This window comes from Solanum pennellii, chromosome 12 (assembly GCF_001406875.1).
Source record: "Solanum pennellii chromosome 12, SPENNV200".
NCBI classification, from domain to species: Eukaryota; Viridiplantae; Streptophyta; class Magnoliopsida; order Solanales; family Solanaceae; genus Solanum; species Solanum pennellii.
In genome coordinates this window covers 64173109-64184294 of record NC_028648.1, presented here as the reverse complement: position 1 = coordinate 64184294, position 11186 = coordinate 64173109, and the positions used below count along the sequence as shown (strand labels likewise).

Here is an 11186-nt window from a genome sequence, read left to right as displayed (position 1 = left end):
ATATATATATATATATATATGTTTTCTTTTGAGCAAAAAAGTTCTACTCTCTAGACAATCTTATGTATAATTCTCCAGAAAAAATAAAATACTTTCCATATCACCCACAAAATAGACAAGAAATTACATTGATAGATTGCTACTATTGAATTCTGATTTTGTTGCAAGTAAATGAAAAGTAGTTGTATAGTGATATCATGTTCTATGTGCATATTCCCAATTTATTTATGAAGCTAAAGAAAAATCTTATAATATCAACAAAACATTCTAACTTCTCGTTGCTTGTTGATATACCGTGGTTTCACAGTATTTTTAATACTTTTCCCTTAAGTTTAGTGTGTCCAAAAGCCTTTTTGTACTAATTTTTATGTAAGTTTCTCTTTATTTGCAGGAAATCTGTCTAAAAGATGAATGCGGAGGTTTTTGAGCAAGAAATACAGAAAAGTACAACCTACGGAGCTTGTGACGGTCCGTCATGTTCGTGACGGTCCGTAGGTGGCATCGTAGTCCAGCTGCTGAAGGAAGATGGGGAAGTCGAACCAAGTGTGGGGTTACGGAGTACGTGATGGACCGTCGTAGCCATGACGGTCCGTCCTGCTGGTTCGTCATGAAGATCAGAGAAGTAGTCACAGTACCCGAATTCCAAGAGTTCAAGTGTTTTGGAACGGAGACCCTCCACGGACCGTTGTGCCTGTGACGATCCGGCATACCTGCCGTCGAGGGTAATGAAAAGAGCAGTAGAAGACATTGCACAAGTATGGGACGACGGAGTCCATGACGGTCCGTCGTGACCACGATGATCCGTCGCGAGGTCTGTCGATCCAGCCGCGTTTTGATAGATTTCCAGCAAATAGAGTCCTTATTTAATTAGATTTTTATTTTTTATAAATATTTCGAAAAACCTCATTTTTGAGGTTAGACTCTTGATTATTTTTTAGACTCTTTGTGAGTTTCTTGATATTTTTGAGATTCTTGAATAATTTGAGACTTTTGTAATTGATTGTTGGTGACTTTTGCTGATTAATCAAGTGAACTTTCGGATTTTACTCTTTTTCATTGAAGTAAGTGCATGAATTCTTGTATCATATATTTGAATATTGTAATTATGACTATGGGTAACTAAACTCCATAACTAGGGTTGTGGGAACCATAGGCGAATAATGAGGTAAAACCTAACTAAAATAACAATTCTAGAATAGTGTCTTGCATGTATTGATAATTCTTTCGCTTAGAAGTCTTTTTAACGGATGGCCAACNAGGAAAGAATTGTTATAGTTAGAATTATCAAGTTATGAACCTGTGGGGAACACGTAAACTCTAGTTACTTTTATTAATTGATTAAAATCTAACATTTGAAGCTGTTAGTTGTCTCCTTCAATTTCGCTAGTTATTTTTATTTATTTAGAAATAGAAAACCCCCCTTTTATCATTTTTTCTTTCCAAGGAAGTAATTGACTGAACAATAGTAATAATAGATTGAAGTTAAGTCTAAACTATTTTCCTCGTGGGAACGATCCCAACCTCACTAGTTGGGTTATTTACTTGACACGACCGCTTTACTTCTTATTTGAGAAGTAAGTTTGAGTGTATCACTTGTGATTTTTTAGATGTTGCTACTATTTGAGCCAAGATGGTAGTATATTGTACAACCGTGTGTTGTGAAGTGTATTGATTAGAGAGGCCAAAACTCTGAAAATTTTGGTTCAACATGTACAAAATGACCTGATAATGACCCTTTTTCAAGAGTTTCCTTCAATATCTTGAAGAATTCACTCATAATTAGATGTGATGTTTCCCATGAGGAAATCGGATGATACTCCATCTACAACAGAAACAAACATATTATGAGGCAAGCACGCTCATAATAGAAACTACTTAAAATTAGTACGGTACTTACCATAGCTATGTCTTTTTTTAAAAAAGGATTAATTACATTAAAATATTCAACTCAGAATAAATCTCTATAAGTATTTCATACCTCCATAACTATTTTCCTCAAGTTCTCACAATTTATTGGAACGATTTTTCCTACTCTCAATCAGAAGTCACCAAGTCGATACTGAAACCCCTGTATCAGTCAAATATATTAATGAGTATTTATGAAGTAGAAGTAAGGTCTTTTCTAGAATTCGATAAATCAAAGCAAGGCAAATAGTGGAAAATAGAAAAAATATATTCTAAGAGTCATGGTAGAGAACATGCAACCTTAACCAACAATATATAATGCTTTTTGCAATTGCAAGGAACAAGTTTGATTAGTTCAATGAATGGGTTCTTATTTGGAAAAGTACATTTGGTCAACATTCAACCAATTGGATGACACAATTATATAAGAATTGAAGCTTTATTTATGATTGATTGATGATTACATACCCTAACATGTAAGCCATTATCATCTTTAAGTTTTTCTATATTCACATTTTTACAATGTAAATAGTAATGTAAGAGTGGGGAAGTTCTTTAATTTCACAAAGCACTAAACACAATAAATATAGATAATATCATTTGTAGACACTTAGATTTATAAAACCAAGATTTTTATAGTGCTATATAAGTATATCATCCTCCTATAATAAGAAAAATAATTTGAAGATTTCAATAATACAAACCTCACAATTAAGTGCAACCTTCATTCCGGAAGACTGTAAGTTATCCATTGTTGTTTGCATTGATGACTCTGCTTCCACGACCAGTCGTTGCCTACTAAGTGTCATGTAAAACTTGTAGGGTTGTTCTTTACGTGAAACACCCAAAAGATATTGGGGAAATTCTAACACATTTGCTTGTTCTAGTAAAAGAAGAAAAAATCAATCAACAATCGAATCTTGTATGTCGCCACAAAAGTGCTCTAAAAAATTTCATGATGTGTAAGTTAGAAATGTGAGGTTGAAACAGGTTCACAGGTGTACAGTATAACAACCCACACTACTGTTTAAAGGAACAGCTCAAAAATGTTACTAACATATATATCAACATTTGTATGCATTCATTAAAACCTAAAAGGACCATGGTTCTTCTCACCAAAGGTTGACCGCTAGGAACCATAATTTTTTTTAAAAAAAAATTAAATTCTACCCCATAAATATTCACATTCAAATATAACCCTATAGATCTTAAAATCCTTTTGCCTACCCCACCCCGCAAATCTTTTTTTTTAATTGAGATCGGATGTACCAATCATCCTCAACCATTTTGATGTATTCTTGACCCAAGTTATTTCAATACTACTTCGCGTTTATATAATTTATCCTACAGAAGAGAAAAACTTCTCAAATGCAATCTTTAAAGCATTGAAAGGGAAAAAAAGATCATGCTTTATTTGTGTTTACAGACATATCATTTATTAAGTAATGAGTACCTTATAGTATGGGCTAATAGAAGGTAAAAATATTTTTCCATCTTCCTTCTTTAACACCATTCATGCTCTCAACACATTGCGATACTTCCATCAGTATTTGACTGTTGGCTATTGTACCTGCATTTTGCTGCCAATGTGAAACCCTAACAAACAAAGTAAAAAATTATACACTTAAACATACACACCAAAATCTTTCAAAAATGTATGTTTCAAGTGAATTCAAAGTCGTTATCATTTGATTGGCATGTTGTTGATTGCAAGTATAGTTTCGTTTGTCCTCTTAACAAAAAAAAAATCATCCAAAAAGAAAAAATGTTTTGGCTAATGCAACGAAATATAAGCGAATGAATCTTAAAGTCGACATGTTATAGTTCGAAAGTATATGAAAGCATACAACTATATTTATAGCAGGACAAGTACCTTGAACATAAATAAAGTCAATAATTTCATGTCATATTTGGATTTTGTTACTAAAATTAAGTAATATACCTTTTATGGTTATACTTATTAGGTAATAAAAATAGCATTTCTTTTTTATTTTAATTTATTGGGGAATCAATAATTTTTTCTAATTACCGTCAAAGATAGAAATAGAAAATAATAAATAGTCATCCTAAAATGTATGTCAAGATCATATTTTGTCCAAATTGTATCTAGTCTCTATATATTTATTTTTCTTAAATAATATACTTTTTGATAAGAGAAAATTTCTGCTTTGAAGGATCAAAACATAAAAAATTTCATGCTCAAATATGAATTTTCTTTTAATAAAATGAAGTATGTAGTATATTTATTTCATTTTATATGATACAATTTTTTATACTTAATAGGTAACTCGAATAGTATTTTCATTCTTTGTGGAATCAATAGTTTTTATTAATCTTCCTCAAATATAGAAATAGAATAATAATAAATATTTATCTTTAAGTGTGAATTTAAAAATAGAGTGGTATCTAAATTACATATTTATTTTTATTAATTACCAATTAAAAATAAAATGTTTTGAAGGATCAAACAAGACGAAACATTAATCCACAAGTATGAATCAATTATAGTAGAATAAAGTATTTATTGTCTTTATTTCATTATATACAAACAATTCTGCATTAGGAGTGAAATAATTTCCATTAAAAATTATGATCTACCTTACATTCTTTTAATTATAAGTTCCTGACTTAGTAAGTTACTGTAAAATAAATTCAAAATTTTTATATTTTTTAATAAGAAAAATAGCACACGTAAATTTTGTCAACAATGCAAATTATATATAATAATTTGTGTAGTCAAAATATTAAATTGTCTTTCCACATCACAACGCACTTGGAGTGTTATACTATATTATTGTACGGAAAGGGACTAAAATGCCCCTATATTGGTGAAGGTGGTATTCCTAGCATGTTAGTTGAAATTGATTTGAATTTGGTGAAGGTTAGTTGAAATAACCCAATGAAACACATTTCAATAATTTGTTTTGAGGCTCATCTATTGGGAAGGTGGTGTTGCTTAACAGGTTAGCCCAGCTCACCAAAGTTGACGGTGCACACTCGGGAAAGACGGGCGGAGTCATATCCAACTCGGCGTTTTGTCAAGTTAATTTCGACAGGCTAAGATAGGTCCACCGAAAGTGAAAGTGCAAAATTAAAAAGAACAGGCACAAAGGGTGATGTCCCCTCCCACTTGGTGATACACAAAGTGAGTTTCGACAACCGAAGACAAGCCCACCGAATAGGACAATACCTAGGTCACATATTCAAGCAAGGAAGGTAGGCTGAACTTACTAGGAGATTCACCTAACTTCCTTTGTGAGCTAAGACAAGCTCACCGAACATGTAGTATTCAGCCTAGTGCCTATTTTCACAAGTTAAACCGTGATACACAATGATACCCAATTCTCAATATGTTTACAATGTGAGCACATGTTTGTCTATCTATGGGTTCTGATACTTCCCCCAAATATCACAAAGTATTATCCAAAATGAAGATTTTTCCTTAAGAAATTCGTCACTCCGTCTATAATTGCGAAAAATCATGCAATTAGAGCAATACTAGGCTAATCACACTTTACTCATACTCAATTTAACGAAGACCCGGTACAAGCAAGGATTTAATTCCAAATTTTCACCAACATAATCAATTTTAGGCACAAATCTAACTCATGGGCACATTTCAATATGATCTATTTAGCTTTACCCATAAATATTAAACAACAATATACTTCAAATGACACTAAGCCCATATCAAAAATAACAATTTCTAGCACAAATGATAAGATAGAGCTCAAAACCAACCTCAAAGATACGAGTAAAGTGTCAATCAAACCAAGGTTGGGATCGAGATGCAAGAAATCCAAAGCACTCCGAGCAAGTGAAATCACGCAATGGAGACACACAAACACTAAAAATGCGGGTGTTGGGAGTTTAGGATGTAAATAAGCAGAAAGAGATGAAAGTGTTTCTTTTTAACTTGAAAAGACTCTTGGAATATTTAACTCGGACCCATTAGGCAGATTGCGACTAACTTCGCTGAACACATTTGTACTATCACTGAAAGAGATAAAGCTCGGCGATGAGGACTAGACGGATACCAAATGTAACATCTCGTAACCTATAATAGCCAAGAATAAGATAAGAAACTAGAATTTTTCACTTTTGGAAAGAAAGGGGAAAATATGGAAAATTTACTAAGGTTAAGAAAGTGAGTTTTGGTCATTTTCAAGCGAACATAACCCCTATATCAGGATGAGTTTGAAGTAGTTCTTGATATGGTTGGAAAGACCTTGGAGAGATCTTTCCAATCACGCTAAGTTTGCATGATTTCGATATCACATTACGGAGATATGCCTTTTGGAAGTTTAGTTATGGAAGTAAGGGAAGTCCATTTCTGAAATTAAGTAAGGGCAAACTAGTCTTTTTACCCATCTATTTCCTAATTTATTTTAAGGGTTTATTAGGGGTAAAAATAAGTCTTAAGTTAGTTTTGGAAAATCAATTCATGCTTAGGGTTTGGGAGAAAAGAGAAGAGAAGAAAGAGAAGGGAAAAAGATCAAGGTTACATAAAAAACGCCAAGGGATTTCGAGCAGAATTCGTCGGGGTGATCTGTATCAAGGTATGTGAGCTGTTTCGTGTTGGGTTAATTCATCCGCATGCCAATATTGTTTCAGTTCAGAAGTTCTAGAATTGATTACATGATTAAAAGTGAATTCTTGATAATCTCGTCGATTCCTTGTTTGGTTGAGTTGATTTCATGCCCATTGATGTTGATTAGTAGTTTACAATGTTGTTTTGGGTTAGATCTGATGGGTATGGAAGGTATTTATGATCCTAGGGGGTTGGGGATGAAACCATGGAGGTCTAGGTTATTTAGGACCAGAAAACGAGTTGAAAATTTTTTCAGACGCACTTGGGCAAGGCCAGGAGCATCGCGCCAAAAAAGGGCTTCAGTCAACTGGGGCCTGGCGCGGCGTGCCACTTGTGAGCCCAGATCTGAATTTTTCGCCCAGTTTTTATAGATTAGCCTTTTTAAGTCCTCCTAAGGTACATTAACACATCCCAATGATTCTAACTACTTCAAATGATTTCTAAACACCTAGAAATCACTAAAAACGCAAACCTAACCTTGAATCCATAATTCAATTCAAGTTAAATGAGTTAAGAGTTAAGTCTAACAGTTAAGAAGCAAGTCAAAGTAGAGTTTCTTAAAGTTTTCAAGAGTCTTTATGAAACATTTTAACTTCGTTTTAAGGTTCAAGTTACAAGTCAGATTAAAGAGTAAGAGTCGAAGTCTTTCCTTCAAGAAATATAAGAGAACTAAGTATTCCCTAAGAGTTGAGTTAAGGTCAAGAGTTTCAAGTTAAACAAAGAGTAAAGAGTTAAGTTCATTTTCCAAAAGTTACTAGGGAACTAAGTATTCCTTAGGAGTTATAAATGTCTTCTTACATTTTCGATCAAGAAAAAGGAAGCTAGACTTCCAACAGAGCCTTTGACTAGTTTTCGAAAGAAAAAGGAAACTATGATTTCCAAGAGAGCTTTTAAATCTAAGTTTGAGCAATTACCTCAAACCAGAAAAGAAGTTTTTTTCCCAATACATATGAGCTAAGTATTCTGGGATTAGTATTGAACAACGATATGGGAACGCGAGTTCATATTAACTCAAGCCTCTATAAACCATGTAATAAACATGGACAGTAGAAAGATCATACTTTTTAGATGATTCCTTAGTGTTTTTAGCATAGAATAGTGGATCCACTTAGTAGTTCAGGTTCTATACTGACGACAAGGTGTAGGACGGTCCTCTTGCAATGTGAGGTAAGACATTGTACCATCGCTGAGGCTCATAGTTTTGGTTGTCTGTTAGAAAATCTCCTACAGAAACTATATTACTTTCATATATAATAAAGTTGAGTTTTTCATAGCATTTTCTTTAACGAACTAAGTTGTTTTACTATTTTACAAAGATTTATATATATCGCATGTGTTTTATTGGTTTATCTTAAGTTCAGTACTTCATGAGTTGAGCAGAGCCAATGTAAGAATCTTCTTATTCCTTTCAAGCTTAAAATTTTTGTTTAGCACTCGAACTGCAAACTCGTACATTCCATGTACTGATGCCAGTTGACCTGCATCGTCTTATGATGTAGATGTATGAAATCAGGATCAACATTTTTCACCTGGTTGATCTAGTTTGGACATCCAGAGTCAGTTCTGAGCCTCCTTGCAACCAGAGGTGACTCTTTTAACATCTTGGGAAAAAAACAATTATCAATTCCTCAACAATCATTCTTGGGATATGGGCTAGCTAGTGTCACTAGACAACATCCCTTTTTGCCTTGGATTTAGATGGATGGAAATCAGATGAATTTGAGCCTCCAACTGTTTGATAAATACCAAATGAGAGGTCACTATTTGAGTTAAGGTGGAAAAGTCATTTTTCAAATTCTTCAATAATTTTTCAGACCTTTCAACCAAATTGAATATCCTTCTGAGCATTTCATCGGTTTGGTTTCCTTCCCGCCATTTGATTCAATTGGTCTTGGATGATCATGGGAGGAATGTACATATCTTTTTCATCCTCCGGTCTCTCCAATTTCCACCTTTTCAATCTTTCCAACTTTTATCTCGCTCTTTGTTCCAACATTGGTTCATACCTTGTTGTTGGTAGTTTTGGAGAGAACCCCTTATTTGGTTTCTCAAGTAATGTACTTCCTCATTGTACAAAGCCTTGATCTTAGAATCTTTCGGGCACTACTAAGTACTTTTTCCAACTGTATTTACTGATTTAAATTCACGTCCCATGACACGTTTGGACAAGAAATTGAATTGGGTCATCATTTAAACCATGTTTTCATATCACTCATAGTCCTTCTCAATTTTTTCTTTGCTCATTCTCAACTTTAGAGAAGACATTTGGTCCTCTATAGTATGCCATGCTTGATTGACTTTAAACATATCATCTAACAACAACATTGCTACTTCATACGGTTGTCGCATTGGTCCACCTTGGGAAAGTTGATCATACACATCTTTGTTGATTGAATCAAGGCTATAATAAAAATATTACAACAACAAATGATCCGAAACATCATGTGTTAGACATTATAAGAGTAATCTGCTAAACCACAATCATGTCTCATGTAGACGTTCACCTCCAATTCTTTTGAAGTTTTGGATATGGTCCCTAAGTTGTACCATCTTCAAAGGGAGGAAAGAATCTCTGCAAGAAAACGTTAGTCAACTTTTCCCAAGAAGTGAAAACATCATTTGAAAATTCCACCAACCATCTTGTAGCTTCACCCGTAAAAAAGAACGGTCACAAAATCCTTTTTGAAATTCTTGATAAATCCTATGTTATGATGGAATATTCTTTCTTAGGATGCATAATCATATGTTAGAATCATTACGAAAATATAAAAAAAAATGGTTACCTTGATTTGGAAGTAAGAATTCTCGATGGACTTGCTCAAAAATCAAGTTTTGAACCCTAAAATTGAAGTCTTGGTTTTAGCAGAGATAGGTTGATGATTTGATGTTATGTTGCAAGATCATGACAAACACTTACAAAGACTTACTAGGGTTGAAGAGAACTTTGGGGGTTGTTAGGGTCGATCAAGGGGTGAAAAGAAACTTAAAATAGCGCTTATATAAAATTTGAATAATTTGATATACGATATATATACATGATACATGGTTTGTATTCATTGTTATAACTTTTTACTCAGATTTATGAAATATGATGGTGTTGGAAATAAGACTCATAAGCCTCTAATTTGATAGGTCATAACACACATAGCTCCTCATATTCTAAGAGATATAGTTGTTTGAAATTTACCTTGAAAAAACATTGAACCCGACTTAGTGCTTGGGGTCCCTAATAACCCTAATTGTCACTTTCGATACAGTTCCTACCCTTGGAAATGAACCTTAACACATTCATTCCAGAGAATATCTAATAACACAATATACAAAAGAAATAGGCTCTACAAAATTTTACAGATGCTACAACAACTCCAAAAGAAATGAAATCTCATCGGACCTAGGCTGGTGGCTACATAATCATTAAATCACAACTATTTCAAGGTAAAATATTATATTCACTACAATCAAGATAGATGGTAACATACACCATTTCTTATCACAGAACAAAAGAGAAAGAAGAACAGACAAACATACATTTGTACATATTAGATAGGTTGGATCTATCTTTCAAAATATTAATTTTTGATGGCCAGTCACTTACTCTTAATTTTTATTAATAAAAGGCCATCCTGGCCACCAAAAAATTTATTATTTAAAAAAAGTCTTAATACGCATGCAACTAGGAATCATTCAGTACGACTCTATACACATACAAAGTACGGTTCAGATTTTATCTTAGAAAATTGTGGAGGGTTACAATTTCACGTATAACTAAAATTAAACTTACCATCCATTATAAATCGAATTGTATATATTTAAAACTATTTATGGATAATATTGATCTGGAAATCATTTTATCTAATAATATACACACTTCATAATTAATTTAATTATATAAAATAATAGATAAATTATTTGTTAGACTATGGTGTATAACTTAATTTAAATAAGAAAAAAAAGGCTCAAATATGTCATCAAATATGAGAAAAGACTCATTTAAGTCATCGGTTACAAGTTTGGTCCATCTATGTCATTGCTATTTGATAAAAAACTTATTCATGTCATTTTTTTATTCCGATTTTGCAATACCATTTTTTCAACAAGACCCCAAACAACTTTTAATGCTTTTCGATTGTGATTTTGGATCAAATGTATTCTTTTTGTTTTTTTTTCTCAAAAACACAAAGAACAGATCCAGAACATCAAAAACTCTCAAATTTTCAACTTCTTCAATTCTTCGGGAGATCACCTCAATAGAATTGATTATAAAATAGTATTTTAAGTGAAATAGTTTATAATAGAAAAAGGTCACCAATATTAACCCAAAATATATACCATTTAATATACTCATTCCATTTTTTAACAAACATATATTATCATCGTCCACTTTTAATTGTCATGATTTCCTTTTTAAGAGTCAAATGATATAAAATTTTACTTACGATATATTTTTTCATTGTATTGATATGCAAGAAATTGCATTTATAGTACTTTTCCTATAATTTTTTGAATATCTAAATTTAATGTTTAAAATATCAAATTAATGTAACCCAATTTAACTTTAAAAATTAGTCAAATTGACTTTCGAAAAGTACAACACGACAATTAAAAGTGAACACATGAAATATTAAGGAAAAATTATATGGATTGGAATTTTTTGAGAAAATGATCACCTCCCCCCCCCCCCCCCCCCCCC

The 11186-nt window shown here is 32.7% G+C and overlaps 1 pseudogene; it reads right to left on the bottom strand.

The window, feature by feature from the left end:
* Positions 1-1587: 1587 nt before the first annotated feature.
* LOC114075355 overlaps positions 1588-11186 on the bottom strand; it is a 28354-nt pseudogene continuing 18755 nt past the window's right edge.